The sequence below is a fragment of the Pristis pectinata genome, chromosome 2 (assembly GCF_009764475.1).
Source record: "Pristis pectinata isolate sPriPec2 chromosome 2, sPriPec2.1.pri, whole genome shotgun sequence".
NCBI lineage: Eukaryota > Metazoa > Chordata > Chondrichthyes > Rhinopristiformes > Pristidae > Pristis > Pristis pectinata.
In genome coordinates this window covers 121040045-121067035 of record NC_067406.1, presented here as the reverse complement: position 1 = coordinate 121067035, position 26991 = coordinate 121040045, and the positions used below count along the sequence as shown (strand labels likewise).

Below are 26991 nucleotides of genomic sequence, written 5' to 3'. Positions count from 1 at the left end.
AGAGTCTCAGCTATGTATTTCAAATATCAAAAATATTAAATAGTTTCTTGCATAAGAAATTAATATGAGAAATGGCATTTAGACTTTCTGCCTATACTATAACTGTATATGTAATTCGTATTGGTGACAAAATTAAATGCAAAAGTTCTGTGGAAATAACACAGATTCATTGAAGAGCTGATGTATGTTTTTTTATAGAACATTTCTTTAAATCATTATGTAGTGTACTATTTATTTATAGTAATACATTCCTTTGGGTTTGTAATTACAGCTTTTGTTTCATTATCTGGCCATGTAAAGCATTTTTTCCCCCAAATCTCTCTAGCCTCATCCGCATCTGTTTTCTCCTTCGGTCCTTCAATCTTCATTCCTCTCCAATTCTAACTTGGTCATTTTTATCTTGATAATTTGTGCCGATGCTTCAGTTTCTTTAAGACTTCCATTTCTTTTGTACTTTACCATCCATGAAATCCATCTGAAGTGTTGCTGCTATTTCTAGAAAATGCAGCAATCCATTTTGTGCCTAGCAAGTTTCCACAGATGTGGTAATTGGTTTTGTTGTTATTGGTTGAGGAATAAATAGTGGGAAGAAATCAACTCCTACTCTGTAAATAATAACTTGGTGTCCCTTGAATCAATGCTTGAGAGTTGATGGAGCCTGGGTTTACTGTCTCATCAGAAAGGCACCACCTTTGACAGTGCAGCACTCCCTTTAGTGCTGCACTGAAGTGTCAGCCGAGACCAACAAACAGCCTACTGGAGGAACTCAGTGGGTCCAGCAGCTTCTGTGGGACTCAGTTGAAACCCGAAATGTCGACATTTCCCACAGATGCTGCTTGACCCACTGAGTTCCTCCAGCTGATTTGTTTGTTGCTCCAGATTCCAGTATCTGCAGTTTCTTGTGCCAACCTCGACATTTGCGCTAACCACTAAGTTTTGGAATTTCCTTCAGAAACTCTGGGCACCTCTTTCTTCTCTAAAATGCTCCTTACAACCTAGTATTTTGACCAAGCTTTTTGTTGTCTGTCAAAGTTTCCTTATGTGACTTTGTCATGTCTTGTTAATGCTGTTATAAAGTGTCTTAGGACATTTTAAATGAAGCTTGGTAGAGAAGTGTATTCCTAGATGTATTACATCACAGATACTTTTGATCACTAAGAGTTACTATGGTAATTTTCTTCACAAAAATAAACACTCCACTAGGATTGATTTCCAGAGGAATAGAATTGAAAAGCAGAAGTATTATGTTCAACTTTGATTAGCCTCCACTTTGCACGTCCTGAAAATAGTTCTTGGATCCAAACTAGGATATCTACACAGAGCATTGTGGAAGGTGGGGGGAAAAAAAACTCGAAAGACACAAGAGGAAAGGTTATTTCAATGAGGAAATGTTGAACAGGCTTTCCTGCAAAAACACTGAAATTGATTCTGATAGGGATTTTTATGGACAGATTTCAGTTTAGAGATGTTGTTTCCACTTTTACTTGAAACAAGAACTAGGACTTGCATAGAAAATGGAACAGTACAGCATAGGAACAGGCCATGTCTGCACTGACTACAGTGCCAAATTAAACCTATCCTGTGTGCCTGCACGTGGTTTGTATTCCTGCATCGCTTGCCTGTTCATGTGTCTGCTTAAGTGCCTTTTAATCATTGCTGTGCATATTCCGGGCACCTACCACTCTCTGTGTAACAAATTTGCCCTGTAAACCCCCTTTAAATTTTCCCCTTCTTTTATGCCCTCTAGTATTTGACATTTTCACCCTGGGGGGGGGGGGGGAGAAAGACTCTGACTATTTACCCAATTTATGCCTTTCATAATTTAATATACTTCTATCTGGTCACCACCTCAGCTCCCGAAGATCCAGAGAAGAAAAATGCAAGTTTGTCCAACCTCTCTTTATACCTAATAGTCTCTAATCCAGGCAATATCCTGGTGAACCTCCTCTGCACCTGTTCAAAAACCCCACACCTCTCCCACAATGTGATGATCAGAACCACGCACAACACCATAAACACAGCCCAACCACAGCTGCAACATGACTTGCCAACTCCCACACTTATTGGTCCAACCAATGAAGTCAAATGTGCCACATGCCCTGGGGTTCATGAAATATGGAATTGTCACTAATAAAGTGGAAATTCGACAGAAAGTTCTTTAACCTTAGATGGTCAAATTCACTACCACAGGGAGCCTCAGATACCACAGGTAGATGGCATGAATGAATTTGAAGGAGGAGCCTGGTTAGCCAGTGAAAATGAAGGGAATAGAAATAGTAACACAGGGTGTGGAGTCTAACTTCTGGTAACCACTGTCCCCCTTTTTGTTTTCTTCTTATCCCACTGACACCATCACCCCTTCCCTTTCCCCTCCCCTACCCTCTTGATCTGCCCATCACCCACTCATTCCTCCCTCCAGTTTCCCTCCTCGTCACCTTCCTTTTATTCCATCGAGCACTGTCCTCTCCTATCAGATTCCATCTTCAGCCCTTTGTCACTTCCACCTATCACCTCCCAGCTTCTTGCATCGTTCCCACTCTCCCCCTCTCTCATCTGGATCCACCTATCACCCGCCAGCTCTCGTTCCACCCCCCACCCTTTTATACTGGATATCTCTGCTCTTTCTTTCCAGTCCTAATGAAGGGTCTCAACCTGAAATGTCGACTGTCCATTTCCCTCCACGGATGCTGCCTGACCCGCTGAGTTCCTCCAGCATTTTTGTGTTGGAATAGAAGTGGTACGTTGATGAGATTAGAAGGGGAAATGAGACTCATGGAGCATTAAAATAAACCACGTGAACCTCTTGGACTGGCTTTGTTTTTCTCCATGGCTAATACTTTGTAAAGGTACTTTTATAAAATTATTACAAAGCAAGTTGTGAAGTGCACCTGACCTACAAGTTGAAGGACTGTTGCTCCATAATTGACCTTCCAGTCACTTGCAATGTTACAGTGTGGCAGAATAATCAAAGCTGCTTTTAATGTTTCCACTATCAAATTTCAAGATGGATGGTTGTCATTTTATTTTACTATTTTTTTTACCTGCTTAAGATGGTGTACAGAGGAATTGCAAAAAGACTTGCTGTTGCAGTAATTTCCATATGTCTCATTTCCCCAAGCCTCCCACTTCCACAGCTATTTAAACACTGGTTCCTTCCATTGCTGCACCAGGATAATCTGTTAAACATCATTCCATTTCCAATTCCTTTTTGGTTTCAACTCTGGTTTTTGTATGCAGTTCCTTTCTTGCTCTTTAATTTGTGTTGTACCTACAATTTAAATCCAAAAATGTTTAAAGCAAAATCACAACATAAACATGGGCCGAATGGCCAAATTCTGCTCCTATGTCTTATGGTCTTATAACTTGTTTATCCTCCCCACGGATGTGATTGACTTGTGTTTTTTCTGTTTTTGTTCCTATTTCAATTATTTTTATGTACTTTAACAGTTGTTTGTTGAAAAAAAATTTAAACATATTTAAAGTTATAGAGGGTTTGTACTGTGTCAAGTCTTCCTGCAAGTGTTTTTCAAAAAAAGGATGAAAAACTTTTCAGATTTGGTTTCAGATGTTGCTCCATGATATTGTAATAGTGGCTTATTGATGGTAGATATGTAAATACAGTAAATGTACTGCTCTTTTGATTAAGTATGTTACTGTTCTAAAATAGATAGAACCTTTTTTTTCTGGAACAAGAAAGCTTAAAGGATTTGATTATTAATTATCCAAAAAGGGAGGGTCTGGAATCTCTGCAGTTCATTTTAGCAGGCTGTAGTTGTGATGTGGAGATTGATCTGTAAACTTGCAGTTTAACAGTAATTGGTAAAACCTCCGTGTCCGATATGAGAAGAAATTCAACGAATACAAATGGCTGCCACTTAATCTGGGAGGTAAAGCTCTGAGCTCTGTGCTGGTTAGGAAATGGCAGATCTCTGATTAGCCTCAAGATCGAGGGTGAAATGAGATAAAGCATGCAGCCTTGTGTTGAAGTCAAGTCCAGTCAGTATTCAGAGAGATGGATGAGGCTTTCAGCCACAGTTGAGCTGAGATACAGACGAGGTTGTGGCATGTTACAGGGACAGAAGTAAGTGATCTTGATGTAGATTTGCATCTCTGGACAAATATGACACCAAAGTTGTGATCATTTTGGTTCATTTTAAGAGTTATTAAGCAGAGATCTAATCTTATTTGTTGTGGTGGTATTGTCTTACTGTTAACAAATTGGATGTGAAGAACTTTGATATCCTGAGTCAGAACTGAGATTAATAAATACAGGTTCTTATGTTTAATGTTGTACAAAAACACCATGGGTTCCTATACATCTAAAATGGGTTATAACCACAACAGCCATTTTGTAGTGACAAGAATCTTGGAAAAACAAATAATAAAACACTCCTTTAAAATTCCAATGTAACTAAAATAGAAACTGGCTTGTCACCATATTTCATTCCATCCAAATATAATTGAGCAATGTTAAAAATTCAATTCCTCTAATACTGGGAAAAAAAACTATGAAACTTCATTAAAATAAAGAGATTTGACATTCAGTTACCCTTATGTTATTGTAGCAGTGAAGTTTTGGGAATTGACCCCAATGTAACTCTCTTTGATTTACCACAAACAATAGTATCGTACATGCATCTTGTCTGTTATTTATAAACTTTATGTTGAATGTGCAGTAAGGTGTTTGATGTCACCAGACCTGGACTACAAGCAAAACACACCCCTCTTTGTATATGCACAATATTGATCTGAATCTTGGCTCAAATCTGCTGTTGTAAAACTATTTTGCATGTGTGATGACACGAGGTAAAACTACCAATACTGGATCATGTTATAACAATTCTTTTTAAAGATATAAATTCAACTGATTTGTGATTCTGACAGACTGAGCCACAGTGTTTGAAGGACAACAAGAACACAAGTATTTTTTTTGTAAGTATGGTAAAGTTACCATTTTTTAATGCATAGATTAAGAGAAATCAATTTGTCTGTAAACTGAGAATATTTTGAATTGAGCTTCGTATCCCCAAGATGACCTCTTGCAAATGTCTTAAGGCAAAATTCTTGAACTTCGTTCATAGGGATAATAGTCCGTAGCCTAAAACCTATTTGACATTGGATTGAAATGTCACTTATGTAAGCTCCAAGGAAATCTGAATTTGGGTTTTGAGTTACACTCTTAGGGCACTGTGAAGGAAGCTTGACATTGCATGCCATACGTGATCTGAGAAAGCTTGCTGCTGGTACTGGGTGGAAAAAGTTTGTTTGGTTTCATGACTGACCTTGAATATTGAAATTTACCTTCCTTCTAAGAAGTTGCTTTGGAAAGACGATCAGTTAAAACTTCATAATCCCCTTCTTCCTTTCTTCCTTCCTTTCTTCCTTCCTTTTCTTCCTTCCTTTCTTTCCTTCCTTTCTTCCTTCCTTTCTTCCTTCCTTTTCTTCCTTCCTTTCTTCCTTCCTTTCTTCCTTCCTTTCTTCCTTCCTTTCTTCCTTCCTTTCTTCCTTCCTTTCTTCCTTCCTTTCTTCCTTCTTTCTTCCTTCCTTTCTTCCTTCCTTTCTCCTTCCTTTCTTCCTTCCTTTCTTCCTTCCTTTCTTCCTTCCTTTCTTCCTTCCTTTCTTCCTTTCCTTTTCTTCCTTCCTTTCTTTTCCTTCCTTTCTTTCCTTCCTTTCTTCCTTCCTTTCTTCCTTCCTTTCTTCCTTCCTTTCTTCCTTCCTTTCTTCCTCCTTTCTTCCTTCCTTTCTTCCTTCCTTTCTTCCTTCCTTTCTTCCTTCCTTTCTTCCTTCCTTCTCCTTCCTTTCTTCCTTCCTTTCTTCCTTCCTTTCTTCCTTCCTTCTTCCTTCCTTTCTTCTTCCTTTTCTTCCTTCCTTTCTTCCTTCCTTTCTTCCTTCCTTTCTTCCTTCCTTTCTTCCTTCCTTTCTTCCTTCCTTTCTTCCTTCCTTTCTTCCTTCCTTTCTTCCTTCCTTTCTTCCTTCCTTTCTTCCTTCCTTTCTTCCTTCCTTTCTTCCTTCCTTTCTTCCTTCCTTTCTTCCTTCCTTTCTTCCTTCCTTTCTTCCTTCCTTTCTTCCTTCCTTTCTTCCTTCCTTTCTTCCTTCCTTTCTTCCTTCCTTTCTTCCTTCCTTTCTTCCTTCCTTTCTTCCTTCCTTTCTTCCTTCCTTTCTTCCTTCCTTTCTTCCTTCCTTTCTTCCTTCCTTTCTTCCTTCCTTTCTTCCTTCCTTTCTTCCTTCCTTTCTTCCTTCCTTTCTTCCTTCCTTTCTTCCTTCCTTTCTTCCTTCCTTTCTTCCTTCCTTTCTTCCTTCCTTTCTTCCTTCCTTTCTTCCTTCCTTTCTTCCTTCCTTTCTTCCTTCCTTTCTTCCTTCCTTTCTTCCTTCCTTTCTTCCTTCCTTTCTTCCTTCCTTTCTTCCTTCCTTTCTTCCTTCCTTTCTTCCTTCCTTTCTTCCTTCCTTTCTTCCTTCCTTTCTTCCTTCCTTTCTTCCTTCCTTTCTTCCTTCCTTTCTTCCTTCCTTTCTTCCTTCCTTTCTTCCTTCCTTTCTTCCTTCCTTTCTTCCTTCCTTTCTTCCTTCCTTTCTTCCTTCCTTTCTTCCTTCCTTTCTTCCTTCCTTTCTTCCTTCCTTTCTTCCTTCCTTTCTTCCTTCCTTTCTTCCTTCCTTTTCTTCCTTCCTTTCTTCCTTCCTTTCTTCCTTCCTTTCTTCCTTCCTTTCTTCCTTCCTTTCTTCCTTCCTTTCTTCCTTCCTTCTTCCTTCCTTTCTTCCTTCCTTTCTTCCTTCCTTTCTTCCTTCCTTTCTTCCTTCCTTTCTTCCTTCCTTTCTTCCTTCCTTTCTTCCTTCCTTTCTCCTTCCTTTCTTCCTTCCTTTCTTCCTTCCTTTCTTCCTTCCTTTCTTCCTTCCTTTCTTCCTTCCTTTCTTCCTTCCTTTCTTCCTTCCTTTCTTCCTTCCTTTCTTCCTTCCTTTCTTCCTTCCTTTCTTCCTTCCTTTCTTCCTTCCTTTCTTCCTTCCTTTCTTCCTTCCTTTCTTCCTTCCTTTCTTCCTTCCTTTCTTCCTTCCTTTCTTCCTTCCTTTCTTCCTTCCTTTCTTCCTTCCTTTCTTCCTTCCTTTCTTCCTTCCTTTCTTCCTTCCTTTCTTCCTTCCTTTCTTCCTTCCTTTCTTCCTTCCTTTCTTCCTTCCTTTCTTCCTTCCTTTCTTCCTTCCTTTCTTCCTTCCTTTCTTCCTTCCTTTCTTCCTTCCTTTCTTCCTTCCTTTCTTCCTTCCTTTCTTCCTTCCTTTCTTCCTTCCTTTCTTCCTTCCTTCTTCCTTCCTTTCTTCCTTCCTTTCTTCCTTCCTTTCTTCCTTCCTTTCTTCCTTCCTTTCTTCCTTCCTTTCTCTTCCTTCTTCCTTCTTCCTTCCTTTCTTCCTTCCTTTCTCCTTCCTTTCTTCCTTCCTTTCTTCCTTCCTTTCTTCCTTCCTTTCTTCCTTCCTTTCTTCCTTCCTTTCTTCCTTCCTTTCTTCCTTCCTTTCTTCCTTCCTTTCTTCCTTCCTTTCTTCCTTCCTTTCTTCCTTCCTTTCTTCCTTCCTTTCTTCCTTCCTTTCTTCCTTCCTTTCTTCCTTCCTTTTCTTCCTTCCTTTCTTCCTTCCTTTCTTCCTTCCTTTCTTCCTTCCTTTCTTCCTTCCTTTCTTCCTTCCTTTCTTCCTTCCTTTCTTCCTTCCTTTCTTCCTTCCTTTCTTCCTTCCTTTCTTCCTTCCTTTCTTCCTTCCTTTCTTCCTTCCTTTCTTCCTTCCTTTCTTCCTTCCTTCTTCCTTCCTTTCTTCCTTCCTTTCTTCCTTCCTTTCTTCCTTCCTTTCTTCCTTCCTTTCTTCCTTCCTTTCTTCCTTCCTTTCTTCCTTCCTTTCTTCCTTCCTTTCTTCCTTCCTTTCTTCCTTCCTTTCTTCCTTCCTTTCTTCCTTCCTTTCTTCCTTCCTTTCTTCCTTCCTTTCTTCCTTCCTTTCTTTCTTCCTTTCTTCCTTCCTTTCTTCCTTCCTTTCTTCCTTCCTTTCTTCCTTCCTTTCTTCCTTCCTTTCTTCCTTCCTTTCTTCCTTCCTTTCTTCCTTCCTTTCTTCCTTCCTTTCTTCCTTCCTTTCTTCCTTCCTTTCTTCCTTCCTTTCTTCCTTCCTTTCTTCCTTCCTTTCTTCCTTCCTTTCTTCCTTCCTTTCTTCCTTCCTTTCTTCCTTCCTTTCTTCCTTCCTTTCTTCCTTCCTTTCTTTCTTCCTTTCTTTCTTCCTTTCTTTCTTCCTTTCTTTCTTCCTTTCTTTCTTCCTTTCTTTCTTCCTTTCTTCCTTCCTTTCTTCCTTCCTTTCTTCCTTCCTTTCTTCCTTCCTTTCTTCCTTCCTTTCTTCCTTCCTTTCTTCCTTCCTTTCTTCCTTCCTTTCTTCCTTCCTTTCTTCCTTCCTTTCTTCCTTCCTTTCTTTCTTTCTCAATCTTTTTATTAGTTTTCACATTAATACAGGTTAATATATAGCATCAATGTTTGTACATGTAATACAAAGAGATCTGGATAACAATCAAGGCATAGATAATCATAAGGAACAGTAAGATATATAAAACAAAACCTGTAGATCCAACGATCTCTTAGTAAATCAATATAATATAAGAGAAAGGTAAGAAAACGATTTATTATATAAATTAAGAAAAAGAAAAAAAAACCCAAATCAATAAGAAAAATTATAAACAATATAAACTAAACAGAAAAATTTCAAAAAAAAAACAAACAAAAAAAAGATTGGACTAAAATTTCTCAGTAGAAACAGAGCAATATTATGTCGTCAATTCCATTCCTCTATCCCTTTGTTTCTTTGCAACTAAATTTTGACAAACATGTTGATTGTTTGCTTTGTTTTGAATGAATTCTCAAATTCTAATTTGATGGAAACAGTTATAAACGTGAACTGAACAAATGTATCCATAAAATCATCTTCAACAAAAATATCCTTAAAAAATTAACAAATGTTTTGTTCAGCTCTCCAAAGTTGGTACTTAGATGGAAAGTACTAATTTCCTTCAACTGTCTGAAGATCCTGATTTAATTCTAATGGTAATTGCTCGGAACATTAGGAATGTTGTTTCAAATAAGTGTGACAGTTTAGGATCAAAGCAAGTAAACTTGCTGGATGTGCCTGTTTTCTTTCCTTTACATCTTTTAATTGCAATTTCTTACAGTACATTTTGGATTATTATAATGCCAATGAAAAAAATTAATGGGTAAATTGAAGTGAGAAGCTGTTAAATCCACACTCATGGTAGTTTACATTTCCTGTACTCTTTCAAGCATAACTAATATCAGCACTTGTTTTAATGTGGCATAAACATCTGTTAAAGCCCATAAATGTCATGTCATTTAGGGAAGAGGGAACTGAAAGATAAATGGAAATTCTAGCATAATGCCATTACCACATAGGCAATACACCTGTGGTAAGCTACTAAATTTTATCTTCATAATGGTAATGTTTATTGCAGGCATTCTAGTTAAATAGTGCTGGGCTGGAATCAAACTCATTATTTGTGAGACTGTGATACTGGTTCATTTTTGTTGCCTTTTCGGTCAAGTTAGCTACTGTTTTATATATTCTAAACTGAGGCAAACGTATTTCTTGATTTGGTTATCCGTTTCACCCAGGTAATGACATCAAACATTCATCTATTTATGTATTTCTGCAGATAAGGGTTATGCCATAATTTAATGTGCTGCTCAGAGTGCCACCAATGATGGGAAGCACCTTTTCACAGGGTGTTTTCCTAGTAATTAAGGCAACCTGCCTTCAAGGTATTCTGTGCTTTCATGTGCAATTGTTCCAATCTTCTTGTTGTTGCCTTCTGTAGTACAGGAGGGCCTAGTTTAGAACAGGGGGAGCCAGAGTTCATTAGATGGCAATCAATCTGCAAAATGTTGCATTGAACCAGTAAAATATCTTGATTTTTAAAATAGAGATATTTTGATTACGTACATTTCCATAGAACTTTACAGCACGGAAGAAACCATGCGAATTTTTCACAACTGCAATCTAAAGATTGCCTGCTTGGGTGAGGACCTTTTCAGAATTCAAATAGGGCACCTTACTGTCAGTTTTCAGCTTTTGAATGGGACTTGTTCAGTCCCACCCACAGTGACTATGGCTTATGACTTTGAGGAAGGTAGACCCCTTATCCTGAGCCCATATCCCTTGGTTTGTGTAAGTCGGAAATATTCTCTCAAAACAAAGTCAAGTGATGATGCTGCCTGTCTCTCCATTCCTCACAGCTCTATATCTTCTGCTTAGAGTATCTATCTTGTTTCTTCTTAAAAGATGTTCCACTTCAATTGCTTCCAGTGACTATATTCTATGCTTCTGTGATCTCTGCTTAACAAAATTTCTCTTTGCTCATTCTTCTCCTAACAATTTAAAATTAATTGCACTTAACACTATCAAGTTACAATTGAATTAAGAATTCTTCTGTTGCTACCCATCTAAGTTGTTTTAGTGGGGAAGGAGACCAACCTTCTGTTGGGCATTTGGGAGAGCAGCAATGATTTGAGGTGATTCTTTCGAGGATAATGGACTGAGCTGATTTTAGATGGAATGATTATTTTTTTACACAGACATGGTTGATTTGAGTGTGCTGCCGTTGCTGGTGACTGTTATTTTCAGACCATTGTGTCTACTTCCTGTGTGTCAAAGGTCTTTGGAGGAGGGTGGTGTAAAGATGGGAAGCTGGCAGGAAAGTGACCAGATTGCATGTCGCAGGGCAAGCTTAACCGCAGGAACAGCTGGTGCATTGACTGAATTCACAAGCGACAAAGGGTAAAACTGGTGAAAATAACTTCAGATTGCAGATAGACTTTCAGTCGTAGCGTTCACGTAGACTTGCATTTTGTTTTGGGCTGGGCAGCATTAACAGGCAGCTTTCCCTGAAGTAGGAGATGTGTGAAAGTGAGAGTCCAAGGCTTGGTGTGTGATTCTTGCAGCTACAGCCATGTCAGCCAGCCCTAGTTTTCTCCACAAAAGGTGGAAATCCTTTCACTCTGTTGTGTGGAGCGTACAGTTATTTGTGAGATGTAGCGGTTAGACTTTTTAAAAATAAAAAGCTTGTGCAAAGTTGGAAGCTTGTAAGAATTGTGATATTTTCTGTAAAGCTCCTTGTACATTGTCTTTGAAATCTTTGTAGTTTACGATGTATCCACAACTGTGTTTGAGATCAAGACTTGAGTTCACTGTGATTGCTGGTGTGATTTTATATGTGTTAGTTTCAATCTGTTTGATGAAACTTTTATGCCTTGGCAAAATCTTTGAACAGCAAGACTAGGGAAAAAAAATTTAATATGCACTTAAGCATTTTGAAATATGCCTACTGTTTTCTCTGCCAGTTCATCTTATCCTGAAAGTTTTTGTTTTCGAGTTGGATTCTGTAGTGTGGTCCAATCTATTGATGAACTAGTGTTTTCAAAGGTGTCTTTTTTTTTTGTTGCTTTCTGTTGGTTAGTATTTTGCTTGGCAGTAACTGTAATGGTATTAGTTGAGTCTTTGCATAGAGAAGAGTCTGTTGTCAAGTGTACACTCTAGAAATCTAATAAGTGGAAGACACTTGTGTACTTTGTTCATTCTTGAATCATGAATTTGTTGTGATACTATTAGAATATCTGCTTTGCTACAAGCTAGTTGATGCAATTGGGTGAGAGCTTTGGGCTATTTTTGTATTGCAACTTTGAGACTAACAAATGTGAAAATCCTTTGAAAACAGGAAACTCAGCTACTCTGTGTGTGTGAGGAACAGATGATCAGGATGATAGCCAGCTGAGTGGAAACTTCCAGCAAGCCTGTTTTTTCCTTGTTTTGCTCAATGCATGACTGAGCTTCCTGGAAAACCCATACAAAATAAAACCTGATGGTCTGATCATTTGAGATTTGTGTAGTCACACATGCAGAAAATAGTTTCCCATTGTGCTCTGAACTACTGTTACAGTGGTTGAAGAAACTTTGTTTTTCTCTGGCACAGTTTACCACTTTTGCTAAATGTTTTTTTCCCATTTGTTTTGGAATCACAACTGAAAAAGATCAAAAGATCTCACAACCTTGAATTTTCGGAAGGAAAAATGTTAAGAGGTGTTGTAATTCTGCAATGTGGACGCTACTTTAAATTGTTAGTTTGTATGCTACCTCAAACGTAAATAGAATTCAATTTTTTTGTCCATCACAAGTACCTAGAGTGCGTTAATGTGTTACACTTATCTGTATCAGCTGGATATGTTACTGGATGTTGTTCCAACATGTGATCCTCTCTGCCCAATATCAATTTTTCTACTTAATACAACATCACATAAAAAGCATTAATGATAGTGAAAGCTAACTATGTGTGGAGCTTGTCAGTGGTTTTTTATGTATAAACTTAACTGTAAAATGTTTCCTTAAGTAGAACTTAACAAGGGTTGTAAACAAATTATTCCTGAGATTTCCTAAGCTGAAAAATGGCAAAGGTCAGGAGCTCTTTTTAATTCAGTGGCTGAGAATGTGATTGAGCTTTAATGTCTTTTCTCAAATTGGTGAAACTTTTTTTTACAAATAATCAAGTTGCCATTCCCATTTTTGCATTATATCACTTACAAATACTAGTGAGAGATAATATTACTGAGCAGGAAATCATGACTTCAAAGACTTATAGATGAAGTCACCAAAATCAGAAAAGTACATTTTTATTTTTAAGGTACCATATTGAAAGCTTGAACAATAACTGTGTTGTTGTTTAATGTACTACTGTGGTTTGTTGCCAGTTAGCTGGATTTTAATATGTGGTTTGTGGTTGATGCTATCATCTTGTGATTGTATAAACAGTAATTAAATGTTGGAGATTGGGTTGGGGGTGAGTGTTTTGTTTTTCTTTTAAGAATTAGCATGAATTTATGAGACTATTTGTGCTGTATCGTAATGAGCAAATCCAAGGAGAGTTGAATTTTTACGAGTTCATGAATGGTCTTTATGTGCAGCATGAGTTCTTGCTACGTTTGAGGGAATTAAAAGGAAATTAGAGTAATTGTTATCACATTGTAGAAATGAGTTTGAAAATACAGTTGTAAATTTGTTTTTAAACGTTACCAGGTCATCATCAGCAGTTTGCTTTAACTGCAAAACGTCATCACACACCACTGTAGCTCCACCTTAAACTCAGAGTACATTAGGACATGTTGCTCTGATCTGAGGATGGGTGCATTCACTTTTATGTTTACTGCCAATTGAAAATAGGGATGTCTTTTACTCTTTTGTTTCTTTGTTTTCTTCCCATCAAACACTAATTTGAACTGAAATGAAATTGAAGTGCAGGGGGCTAATGTGAAATTAGTCCCAATACATTTCACTTTTATTTCTTAAGTGAAAACTGATCATTTCTTTCAAACAGTTTTGTAACCTTTAAACACTGCAGTCAAAGGATACTCAAGACTAAGATTGTTTTACTGTTTGATTATTAGAACCTATTGTAACAAAATTGGGTGTTTACTATTGGCTCTTTCAAGAATAGTTGATGTTTTAAAATAGCTGGCATTTTAGACTGTTGATGACCACAAGAAAAAAATTTGTGTAGTGCACTCTCCTATAAGATTACATCCAGCTCTCATAAAATTGATCTCTCCATTATTGGGGTAGGGAGGACAAAGTTTACTCAGCTTTTTGATATTCTTACAATATAGGAGGCCATTTTGCTTTCACCAATCCCATCGGTCCCTGTCCGCCCACTTCCCTATAAACTATTCTCTCTCATGTTCCCGTCAACCTGGCTGTGATCCACCCACCTACGGTAGGAGACATTTGCAGTTACCAGTTAACCTAACAGCATGTATTTGGGATGTGGCAGGAAACCAGAGCATCCCAAGGAAACCCATTTGGTCAGAGGGAGAAAATGCAAATTCCACATGTCCGAGGAGAGTATTGAATGGGATGCTGGAACTGCTGGCTGCAGCTCTGACCCTTGTGCCACTGTGCCTAAAAATTTCTGCTGTAAGTTGTAATCCATGACCCTGGAAATTGGATATGAGCTCCGTGGTTTAATTGTGTGCCAAAATGCATTGTAATTTCTTGCATTAAAATACACATTTTGACATATGTGGTGGTTAGTGCCCATGGTGGTGGATTTACTGAGTTGAATTAATGCATTGTTAGTTACTGCGCCAAATGTCAGGATGCATTTTGTAACACAAGGAGGTTCATTATTTAGCTTCGAATAAGCTCAATCTAAAGGAAAGTATATCAATCTAAAGGAAAATCTAAAGGAAAGTATATCAATCTGATCTTGGGAAAGTATATCAATCTAAAGGAAAGTATATCAATCTGATCTTGGGAAAGCCAATACCTCCAATCCAACAAAGGTTAGTCCAGTCACTTTAAAAATATCGCATCATTATATTTCACTTTTCAGGGTGGGGATATTGCTCCCAAGGCAAGCTTTTATTGTGTACCCTTAATTTCCCTTGATAAGGTGCTGGTAAGCCACCATCTTGAACAGCTACAGTCTTTTTGGTGAAGGTACTCCCCACAATGCAGTTGCATAAGAAGTTCCAGGATTTAGACTCACCAATGATGAAGGAATGGTGATGTTTTCAAGTCAGAATGATATGATATGATACTGCAATGTGGATGCTACTTTAAATTGTTAGTTCGTATGCTATCTCAAACGTGATGGACAAAAAAATTGAATTCTATTTACAAGTACCCAGGGTGAGTTAATGTGTTATGCTTATCTGTCTCAGCTGGATACTTTACTGGATATGATTTGACAGAGCTTGCAGATGGTGGTGTTATCATGCTCTTGCTACCCTTGCCTGTCTTGGGGAAGTCTGGAAGGTGCAGTCAGAGTAGCCTTGGCAAGTTACTGCAGTTCATTTTGTTGATGATGCACACTCCAGGCAGGGTGTATCAGAATCAGATATCTTATCATTGTCTTAATTGACTTGAAATTTGTTGTTTTGTGGCAGCAGTACAGTGCAAAGGCATAAACTATAAATTACAAAATAGTGCAAAAAAAGGAACAATGAGGTAGTGTTCATGGACCATTCAGAAATCTGATGAGAGGGGAAGCAGCTGCTCCTGGATCATTGACTGTGGGTCTTCTGGCTCCTGTACCTCCTCCCTGACCATAGTACTGAGAAGAAGGCACATCCTGGATGGCGAGGGTCCTTAATAAAGATATCCTGAATGGTGGGGAGGGCTGTGCCCATGATGGAGCTGGCTGAATCAACAACCCTCTGCAGCCTCTTGCAATCCTGTACATCAGAGCCTCCGTACCAGGCTGTAATGCAACCAGTCAGAATGCTCTCCACCGTACATCTATAGAAATTTGCAAGAGTCTTTGGTGAAATACTAAATTTCCTCAAACTCCTAATGAAGTAGAGCTGCTGGCGTGCCTTCTTCGCAATTGCATCAACGTGTCGTTAATAGGTTAAGGAAATTAATGTTTCAAACAGTGAATGGGGTTACAGATAAATGGGCTACTTATGTCCTGGACGGTGTCACATTTGAGTATTGTTGGAGCTGGATTCATACTTATCCAAGCAGGTGGAGAGTATGCCACCAAACTCCTGACTTGTGCCTTGTTTAGGTGGTTGTGAGATGTTAAGAGATGACTCGCTTGCTGCAGGATACCCAGTCTCTGACCTGTATTGATGTAGCTGGTCCAGTTGAGTTTCTGGTCCATGGTGATCGCCAAGATGGTGATTATCGTGAGTAGATGCACTCTCATTGGAGGTGGTTGACGCCAAACACTCTTACAATATGAATGTCATTTGTCCCTGTTGGGATGCTTATAGGGGGATGCTTATAGGCAAGGTTCCAATGATTTCAAAAAATATATGCTATTTATGTAAGTATTAGAACTAAACAGATTACTGAAGCAAATTGTGAAGCATGAATAATAAAGCAGCCTGAAGAAATTGCATTAAAAAAGTTATTGACAAAGGGAGTTTGTGAGAATTAAACATTTATTGTGAGCGAAGGGTTTAAACTGGGGAGGAATAATAAAAAAAAGTTAGGTGGGGGAAATTGAGATAAAAATAGAAAGATTGTTTTCCATTAATTAGGCTATAAATAAATTGTATGTTATGGTTGGAAATGATTAAAATGTGAGAGTTTGGCAAAATGCTAAATGTTCAGCTTGATGTAAATTGGCCTATTTTGATTTGTATTTAGGTGAAAATTTGGTTTGGTGATGGTTTTTGCTGTTGTTTTAAAAAAAACAAGATATTTAATGAAGGAGTGGAACCTCTGATGTACAGACATTCTGGAAGTCTTGTTGTTTTAAACTTTCAGCATTCAGTAGCCAGAGTTAGAGAAGCTTTTACCAGATATTTACCCATGATACTTGGAGATCTGAGAGATTCAGCTGAGATACCTTTTACTTAAAAGCAACTACCTAGAAATTATCCCACAGCTCATGGAATGATAAACCAGAAAAGTACAGATGGTGTGTTGGGAGGGGAGGAGGGAATATTGGTTATGTATGTTTGTGTGTAGGTCCCCAGCAGCATAGTTGTATTGCTCAAGGTCAAAGACTGGACTCAAAACAGAAAATGTGTATGAAGGCTTTTGTGTTCATTTCACTTGCGTGACCTAAATTATTGTGCCTTGCATGCATCACTGCCGTCATAGAGTAACTGATGGAGGAACTTGGATAGCTTCTGGGTTGCAGCGTGCTTGGGGATGGTAAAGGTTAGGGATTGATAGGGGCTGGGGTAGTGATTGCTTCTGGAATGTTGGAGCTTCAGTTGGGAGGGGATGATGATGTTGAAGTCTGTGTTCAGGTATCAGTGGAGTGAGGTTTGGGTTTGTAATCAGCTTGGGGAAATGGGTGATTGAGGATGCAATCAGTGGGCAAGAGTGATCACAATGTGGAAGTGATGGGCAAATATAATGCCTGTAGAAGGATTGACACACCATATCTCAACAAGTCAGTTTTATGTTGGTCCACTTAAGTCCAGTTGATGCTGGTGCCATCTTTTAAGTGAATGTTTTGCTCATAGGAGTTATCTGCTCAAACATGGGCCATGTTCAGACCAAGAGTGTTCCATGTGGTGGGGAAAAAGGTGCTTTGCATGCTAGTTGACCTTGTGCATAAGGCTGTCATGAACCTTTTGCAAGTTATGTAGATATTTTGAAATAGTCCTGAAAATTGGACATACTTGCAGTAAAATTGTTGGTCATCACTTGCCTTTGGTTTATGATGCTGTAAGTAAGATTGGGTAGATTGCAGTGCTGTGATGAAATTACCCATATTATGAACATTCTATCTTTAATCCAAAATAACAGCTGGCATTCATGTGCTTTTGAATGCACTTTCTCAAAAAAAACTGATTTTGCTTTTCTGTTGCAAACTAATGTTAAAGAATTCATGAGATGCAAGGTGCACAGTTGACTAGGAACTCACATTAGGTGAAATTGATGAGTAGTACATCAAAACAAATGAGAGAAAGCCATCAAGCAATTTGGTGTAGTCTTGAGCACTACCTGCCTGATCCAACAATAATGTTAATACCTATGTGGAGCAAAAATCAGAATTAAATCCATGGGCATTATTTCTTATGAATATTTTCTCAGTTTACAGAAATGTGTACGACGTTTCAGTGACTTAATTCATTTCTTAAAAACATAAGAAAGGGAATTTATTTACAATCTCAACCAAGTTGACCCAACGAGTCCAGTTAATATCTGTGCTTTTCAAGTTGCACTGATGCTAAATTACAGGGGAATATGTTATAGTTCCATATATCTTTACCTCATTAACTGCTGACTGCATTGTGAACATGTGTGAGAAATGATTTGTAGTCCTCTTGTGTTGAGAATCTAATTTTTGACTTTTAGTCACAAGAAATATTAATTGCATCCATCTGATCATTGCAGTATATCCCACAGTAAGATGTGTGGAGAAATTCCTGAGCCACCATGACTGCCTTAAGCAGTATTTTTTTTTGATTGAAATTCTTTATAGTTTTAGACAGCATGTTATCCTTTATTGTGAACAAATTGGTTTGTCACTTGTGGCTTAACTAGTAACTTGTGGAATATCAATCTGCTGTAGGTTAGTGTGTTTTTAAAATATAGGACCACATCGAACTTAAATTTGGCAAGCAGTTATGTAGCAAACCATGGGGTACCCACAGTCCATGGCTGAGCTTGGATTTCTCCAGATTCCCATTAATTGATAATGATTTTCCCCATTTTAACCACTTCTGATTAAAAATTGTTTCTCCTGAATTCCTTATTGAATTTATTAGTGACTGAAATTTTCACTTCTCCTAATTTTTGTCCTGCCCACAAATGGAAATATCTGTGTCTGCTGTATCAAGCCTATCATAATTTGATCACCACCTCATTTTCTCTTGATCAAAAGCTCCAGCCTGTTCCTGAGGGGTCATGTCTGTTGCCCAAAAAACTTCTGTACTTTCTCTTTTGTGTATAAATCACTTAAGATTTTCAGAGCCATCTCATGCCAAATATTGAATATAATTTTCCTTTTCCATGTCCACTTTTTAAGATGCAAGAAATGTCTTCTTGCATTTTGTCAGTTATTTCACAATTCTAATTTGGCACCATTCTGATGACCTATCCAAAAGATTAATATGCCTCTTCTCTCCACCAAGTCAAAGGCAATCCACATTCACAGGTAAAAGAAGTGGGAGAGGTCCATTCAAACATAAAGAAATTCGAGGAGGGATTAAAAACTGCTAAATGTCAACAGAAAATTCTGACAAAGCACCATATGACCGCCAGTCTGCCAAACCGCAAAAATTGCAGTTTAACAGCAGGAAAGCAATCTCATCACCCCAGTCTCTGATCACCACTAGCGTACTGTTCAACTAAGTGCTCATGTCAGTGTTTCTGAATACTGTCACACCCAAACCATATTATTAGCATCCCCTGCTGTAACAATGTGGAAATCCTAGCTCAGAGCTGAAGATTGTTAAGAACTGGTTACTCAAAGCTTGTATTTGAAAGCCTGTATTAAACTGTGTGGAGGCAATGGTTCTAAACGTGGGGTGTATGTCCACCTTGGGATTGGGGTGGGAAGGGGGATGGGGTAGGAGGCAAAGATTACAGGGGGTCATTAATATTAAGTTATAGATTGAAAGCTCACAAAAAAAGTAAAAATAAATGCAAGTAGATTCAGTGCACCAAAGATGTTCTGAAGGGGAACCGTCCCTTTTGAAAAGAAGTGAGATGGGAATGAAAGATGTGTAAAATTGTAAGTGTTACAGAATTAAGCATATTTTTATCCTATTTTTGTCTAACAGGACTAAAGAGCTTGAAGTATTAATGCATTACTACTTCTGTGGCAGTGCAAGCCACAAGATTTAAATATAGAATCTGTTCTTAAAAAAATCCCAGATATTTGTGCGTAACAAAGAATGATTTATATGACTGCATACTGCAAATTAACTAAGCATAGAGAAGCTTTTGTATTGTGATTGAACTGGGTGCTGATGTAAGTTCTCCTGCCTCACATCCAGCATTATTCTAGCATTAAATTGATCATTGTTCCCTGATGCAGGGAACCTTTTTTTTTACAGTGATTAAATTCTCTAATTTGTGATTGCTTTTGTTCTTTATTTTGTCCATGCCAGTTATGCAGAACATGAGTCATCTAGATTGATGTGAATAATAATGAGCACAGTATCTCACCGTAACAGGAGTGGCAAGCACCAATTCGTATGGAGAATATCTTGGGTCAAAATGTGAACGATGTTACAGAAGCAATAAAGAATTTTAAATTGGCACAAATGCATCAATTATATGTGCATATGCAAACATCTCTATTTCAGATACTCTTATGAAATGGCTTTAGAAATAAGCTGTATGAAAGAGGTTTGGCCAGACTGGGGTGGAGTAATGCGGTGAATAGCAGTTGAGTTCTTTTTATGGAATTGGAAATTTAAAAAAAAGAACAAAGTCATAATCTAAGGTGTGGCCAATATGTGGCATTTATTGAGATCCCAGTTTGAGCATTTCCCTCTCAGAAAATTGGATGCAGGTGCATTGCATTCTTGTGCCTAGATGAAGAAAACTGGAAGGCAGGATTAGACTTACTCTACTTGACAGCAGGGAATAGCAGCAAGAATTTGTCGCAATAAAATGGGTGTGCTTTCGTCTCTGCATTAAAGTATAAATATAAAAATATTAATACAACAGCCATCGAAGCTAAACAATGTAATCTTTTATGGACATGTGTTTAATCCCATATTTGAGAAGCACACCAAAGATGCAAAGATTTCTTTTTCCTTCTCCCCTTTTATTCTCCTTACTTCCATCATAATATGCTTTAGCAAAAGAAATGAGATTTCTGGTATCATCCTTTGCTTTCACACATACCTTTTGTGATAACACCGCTGAGCTTTTTCATCAGTTATCATGTAAAAGACTTGAGAAACTGAGATGGTAATGATTCATACCCCCTGGTCAAGTATTAGTCATCAACTAGTTCAGTTTCAGTTGATGCCAGACAGAAACTTAGTTCAAACTGCAAGTGCTGAAGTTAACTGTCTGGCAAAGTACATCAAGACACACCTGAAACATTTAGTTTTCATTTTGTATTGACTGTAAGTAGGAATAATGCCAAGACTGGTGTTATGCTTTCAAACTATTATCAAATGATTTCCATTGAAATGGAGCATGACCCTCTGACGTTTTTGAGAACAGCATGGGTAAATTCAAGTTTAATCTGGAGAAAGATCTCACGATTGTTGCATTCTGGAGTTCTGTGCAGCAGCTTTGGTCATCTTGTAATTGGCACCTGGAGATGTATACTGTAAGCATTTGTCCAAATGCAAAGATTTGGACTGCAGGTAATCCAGGTAGTGGCTTTGGATGTGAAAGATGACATTAATTAATATTTTGCTTGGCATTTAAAGAATCTATGTGTGGCCGTTCTCTGCGTAAATCATTACCAAACTTGGTTAACTGTCATTTGAAGACTTGTGAACTTGTCTCTTTTGCAGTTTTCAGCTACAGTTCTGTCTTGATTCAAGAACACAGCCCTAAAATTGTCCTTTCCATGTCAGCGTCACAATTTCTATTTTACTGTCTGCGTAACTGGTAATGAAGAAACAAGTGTGATTCACTGCTAGTTCATAAAATAAGGATTGATGCTGCTTTTGGCTTTAGGCTCTCTGGGAAGTAAATCAGCTAGTTTGCAATTCCCATTGAGAAAAAGATTGCAGATGTTGCAAATCTGAAAGAGAAACAAACTTGGAAGTGCTCAGCAGGTTGGTCTGTATCTTTGCAGTTCATGTCTCAAGTTGATGACTTTGTCCAAATGAAGAAAAGTTAGAAAACAAGCATATTTTAAGTTGCAGGGATGGAGAGAACAGAGCATGTCTGTGATCAGGTGGTGACCAACAAAAATGGATGACACAGCTTGGTGTTGGCTAACAGGTGGTGAAGGCTTGTTAATGGAAATAACCCGTCTGGAGCTGGTATAAGGAGAATAGTAAAACAGGACAAGATGAAATGAAACATTGCTGGAACTGCAACATCCAATGCTGGAAATGTGAAATACAGGAGAATGTTGGAAAAGCCCCATGGGTCAGGTAACATCTGTGGTGAAAGGGAAAACTGAGTAACATCGAAATTGGCTGGAGACTGAAAAGCAAAAAAAAAACTGCAGATGCTGGAAATTTGAAGCATAAATAGAGAATGCTGGAAACAGTTAGCAGTTCAGGCAGAAACAGCGGAGAGAGAAACTGCCAACATTCCAGGTTAACGATCACGAAAGGTCATTGTGCGCAAAAACAATCTGCTGGAAGAGCTCAGCGGGTTGAGCAGCACCTGTGGGAGGAAAGGAATTGTCAACATGTTGCAGGGTTTTCACCTGAAACATGGACAATTCCTTTCCTCCCACAGATGCTGCTTGACCCACTGTGTTCCTCCAGCTCCAGATTCCAGCATCTGCAGTCTCTTGTGACTCCATGAAAGGTCATCAGTCTGAAATATCAACTAGAGTGTTCTGTGGGGAATACAACCTTTGGGATGCTGAAAGGTGCTGGTCCCATGCAACCAATATTCAGTTTGATGACCTGCTGTAAACAGTGAAATGTTTGGGTGTGAGAAATAAGCAAATGTAGTAGAATAATATCTACCATTGTTCATACATTTTGGTCTACCTTTTATAGTGGGAGCTTCCTATTTAAATGTGGCACCTTGTTATTAGCTCCTATCCCTCTCTCCCTTCTCAATCCTACCCCACTCTCAATGACAGCAGAAAAGTACAGCAAAGATTGTATTTGCAGCATAACAGAAACTGCCCAGCAAATTTGTTATGAATGTTAATTAACAGATTTATGATAACTTAATAAGGAATTCATATAACCTTAAAATGAAGACTGGATTTCATCTGTGTGGCTCTGATTTAATTATCCCAGTTTTTATTCCTACTCCACTTGGTGATTATGCTTGGCCACAAAACACTGTGTGCAGTGCTTGGGATATGGGCCACTAACACTAAAAGCTGTCAAAAGATGAAAGTTGCAGAAGCACCTATAATTGGTACATGAACAAGTATTGTAGTCCATATCAGTTTGGAATGAAATACAGTAGTAATTAATAGATACCGTTTAGCTGTTAACTAACCAGTCTAAACCTTTGCCCATCCACCAGCTCAGCAAAAACCACAAGGAAATGGTGCATAAAGGAATAAAACAGGCAAAGTCTCAGAGAAAAAGGCACTTTGGATATGCATATGTGATTAGTTGACCAAGTGTGCTGTGTGATGATTATGCAAGTATGGCTTGGCCCCTGGGAAAGGGTGCTTGAAGATAAAGAACTCAAACTTGGCCTAATGGGCACCAGTGATCCCTGCCTATCAATCTCCTGAGACCTGAACTATCTATGGTAAGCACCTCAAGGCACTAGGAAGTTATCACCAGAACAGTCTCTGCAAAATTCTCCACATACACTGGAAGAGTACATGAACCAGCGTCCTCTCCAAGGCCAACATCACCAGCATTGTGGCCCTAATTACTCAGTCACTACTGCACTGTGCATGAGCAATACCACACTCTAAACAGATGCTATATTCTGAGCTCTGTTGCAGAAAGGTATTACCAGGTGGACAGAGGAAAAGATTCAAAAATGCCTCGAAGCCTCCTCGAGGAAATAAAGCAACATCACCTCTGACTTCTGGGAATCCCTTACCCATGACCACTCAAAAGAGGAGAATTCAGGATGGCACTGAACCTTGAGCCCATCTGTCAGGCGAGCACAGAAACCCAACAGGAGTGCATCACCTGCCTATAATACCACCTTATCTGTGGAACAATGTGTAGTTCACACATTTGCCTTATCAGTCACCTCAGAACCCACAGGCTTGGAGTGGAAGCAAGTCGTCCTCAATCGCAAGGGATTGTTTAAGAACTAAGAAGAAATATGGTTTGGAATTTGGATTTTCTATGGTGTTGCATTTATCACTTGGCCAAGAGGATCCTGAGGTGGTTAGCAAAGGAGGGAAGGTAAACTGTGGTGCAAGTATAACTTGGCTTTTCTTTGTGATGTGTGTGTCAATGTCAAGGCAGCATTTAATATCCATTCCATATTGCCCTTGAGGAGGTGGCAGGGAACTAGTAGTGCTTTCATGAAGATACTCCCAGCATGTTTTTGGAGAGTTGAAGGATTTTAAACATGGAGGATTGGCAGATAGATTTAAATGTCAGAACTGTGCTAACTTGCATGCAAAGTTGTATATGGTAATGTACCCATGTGATTTCTCATCCCAGATGGTATAGATTGCAAGTTTCCCAGCAGCTATCAAAGAAGCCTTGGTGAAGTGAGACCATGCTGGGGTTTGGAGTAAGTTAGGAAGGAGCGAGGCCTGGGGTGAATTTGACCACGAAGATGCAAGTTGGAAGACTTGTTAATCAATGAATGTCATTTAGAGCAGGAATGTTGGGAGTATGGGGCAGGATTTGGACTGCATTGTATTGTGGGGCTTTATAAAACTGGAGAGTTTGGAGGCCAACTGGGGAACATTGGAATCTTCACCCCATCCTCAACTTCCACTTCCTCCAGGTGTATTGGCTTATGCAGCTGGGTTTCCTGTGTTACAAGACTAAATATAGAAACACCTCAGCTCAATCTATGGACATGGTCTGCAGTTTAGATATTAATAAAGTATAATGCTTTTCTGTGGGTTTCTAATAGTAATCAGTCATACTAACGTTGGTGGACGCAAAAATAAAAGCCGGATATTGGCCTGTTCGGATGAGGAATGGGGCATTCTTAAGAGGCATGCTTGAATTAGGTTGTTGAGTAATCAGACCAAATTATTCTGATTTGAAATTCAGTTGCTTCTATCTTGTATCTTGTGGCTGAATTCTGACTGATCCTGTCACCTGTGTACTAACCTTGGTGTCAGAGAATATATTGACAATTCAGGCATCCCTTCAAATGTGAACAGCCTTAAGCTCTAAAATTTGTAACCTGGCAATTGTATCTGCTTGCTTCTACTATTCCATTAGTCCACAGCTAAGAATAAGAGTATCTGAGTTCTGTCAAGAATTGGAATCAGATTTATTATCACTGACATATGATGTGAAATTTGTTGTTTTGCGGTAGCAGTACAGTGCAAAGACACAAAAATCTATAAATTGCAAAAAATTAGTGCAGAGAAAAAGGAATAATGAGGTAGTGTTCATGGGTTCATCGATTGTGCAGAAATCTGATGGCGGAGTGGAAGAAGCTGTTCCTGAATCGTTGAGTTTGTGTCTTTGGATTATGAGCTTTATAATAACCATTTACAGAAGTATATGTGTGTGCTTTTTTAAAGCTCAATAGTTTTGCTGGAAATATAGGAGTATTAGTGGAAAGTTGGTGAAAATCTGAAATTTTGAACAGAAAATATAGAAATACGAGGGATCAAAGTTGGTGGAAAAAACCAATACCGAGGATTTAAATGTGCAATCTTAAACACCAAAACATTTATCAGATAGTCATACAATAGATAGATCATGGAGGTGTACGGTGGGGAAATAGGCCCTTTGGCCCACTGTGCCTCAGCCAACCATTATGCCTATCTATCCTAATCCAATTTGCCTGCATTCATTCCGTATCCCTCTATGCCCTGCTCATTCAAGTACCTGTTATCCCCATCATTTTGTGGGTTTTGATCCAAAGTGGATTTGTGGACGATAGCTGTGATTTAAATTGCTACCCCAGCCCCACATTGTGTTTCATCCAAGGTGTTAACTCATTCAGTTAAGCAACTGGAATGGAATTGGTAATGACTTTCACCAAAGGAAGTAAATTACCTGTGAGATGTAATGATGTATGCAAAATTGAATGAGCCCATCTTGTGACCAGAGTCTGTAATAATCTCCTGGCTGGCCTCCAAACCCCCATCCAGTGTAAAGTTCGGGTCACCAAAGCCACGTTGTCTATACCTTGTCCAGCACCTGTCCTCAATAAGGCTACCAGTGTTCCATTGCCTGAAATTTAAAATTTGCATCTTGTGTCTAAATTTGTTCTTGCCCTCATCCAAACTTCCTGCAGACTTGCAGTTCTTCTCAATCCAGCTGTCCCAAATCGAGAGACAGTGTTGCTGATCTTGTGGATGTGAAACAAGGGACAGCAGTGAGGGGGGGTGGGGGGTCCCGCATGGATTGGTGCTCTGCCCCAAGCTGTGTGCAGTCGATATCAATGATTGGCATAAGGGTTCCAAGTGCAAAATATCCAGGTTTGTTGATTATGCAAAGCTGTGTGGGAGGGTGTTATGGGGTGGATACCAAGGGGCTTCAAGGAGATTTTAACATCTACAGTAGAAAAAAAAGAAACACCATTTTTGTAAATGGAAAGTTGAAAGATGTTGGTATTCAAAGGGACCAACATGTTCTTCTATACAAGTCACTGAAAGTGCATGTTAACAATTAATTAGGAAGACAAATGGAATGTTGGCCTCAAGTGCAAGAGGATTTCAGTACAAGAGTGAAGATGTACTACTGAAATTGATGTAGGGCCCTAGTGAGACTACAGCTAGAATATTATGTACAGGTCTTGCCTCTCTAAGGAGGAATGTTTATAATAGTCAGTGCTAGTAAGGTTTACCAGATTAAATGCTGCATTGGGGTTGGGAAACGCCCTCTGAGGGGAGGTATGTTATATTTAATCTCTGGAGTTAAGAAGCGTGAGAGTTGCTCTCTTGAAATACACAAAATTTCCCCTGGCTTGGGGTAATAAGAATCGGGGGGGGGGGGGGGTGGAGTCACAGTCTCAAAGTGTTGGCAGTTCATGAATTGGATGAGGAGTTTCTGTATTCAGGAGGAAGTGAATTTTTGGATTTGCATTCCAAGGGGATAATGGGGAGTTAGTTGCTTGACGCATTCAAGACGAGGTTGATAGATTTTTGTACTTAATGGAAATGAGGGATGTGGGGGACCAAGGTAAAAGATCAACTGTGATATTAAATGGTGGAGCAGGTACAAAGAGCTAATTGGCTTGCTCTTGCTTTTATTTCTTATGTTCTTAAAAAATTCTGCAATTTTGTCTCTTGGCTTTAGCTCCTCTTTCTTACAATTTTATTAATTACTTGCATTGAATTTAATCAGATTCTTGCTGGTTTAATTTGAGATACTTTTTTAGAAGAAAATCAATTTGATTTGGACTGCCTTCAATCAAAATGCTCACATTTACTGATGGATGAATGGATGGACCTGGGTATATTAGAAGATAAGATTTCTTTATGTACATGTACATTTTTATGTACATGTACATTGAAACACAGTGAAATGCATCTTTGCGCAGAGTGTTCTGGGGGCAACCTGCAAGTGCAGCCATGCTTCCAGTGCCAACATAGCATGCCCACAACTTCTTAACCCATACATCTTTGGAATGTGGGAGGAAACCGGAGCACCTGGAGGAAACCCATGCAGACACGGGGAGAACATACAGACTCCTTACAGACAGTGGCCGGAATTGAACCTGGGTCGCTGGCGCTGTAATAGCGTTACGCTAACCACTACACTACGGTGCCTGAACTTGAGCAGTTTC

The 26991-nt window shown here is 38.8% G+C and overlaps 1 protein-coding gene across 11 annotated transcripts in view; it reads left to right on the top strand.

Annotated features, from left to right (window-relative positions):
• Window positions 1–26991, top strand: part of gab1 (GRB2-associated binding protein 1) — a 178125-nt gene that overhangs the window by 58040 nt on the left and 93094 nt on the right. Inside the window, exon 1 of one of the 11 annotated variants that reach the window (XM_052010249.1) lies at window positions 10727–10788. The exons of the other annotated variants lie outside the window; for them this stretch is intronic. The gene's annotated coding sequence lies outside the window, so the exon portion shown is untranslated. Of the gene's footprint in view, window positions 1–10726; window positions 10789–26991 lie in introns of those variants that run through there. 11 annotated transcript variants of the gene reach the window in all.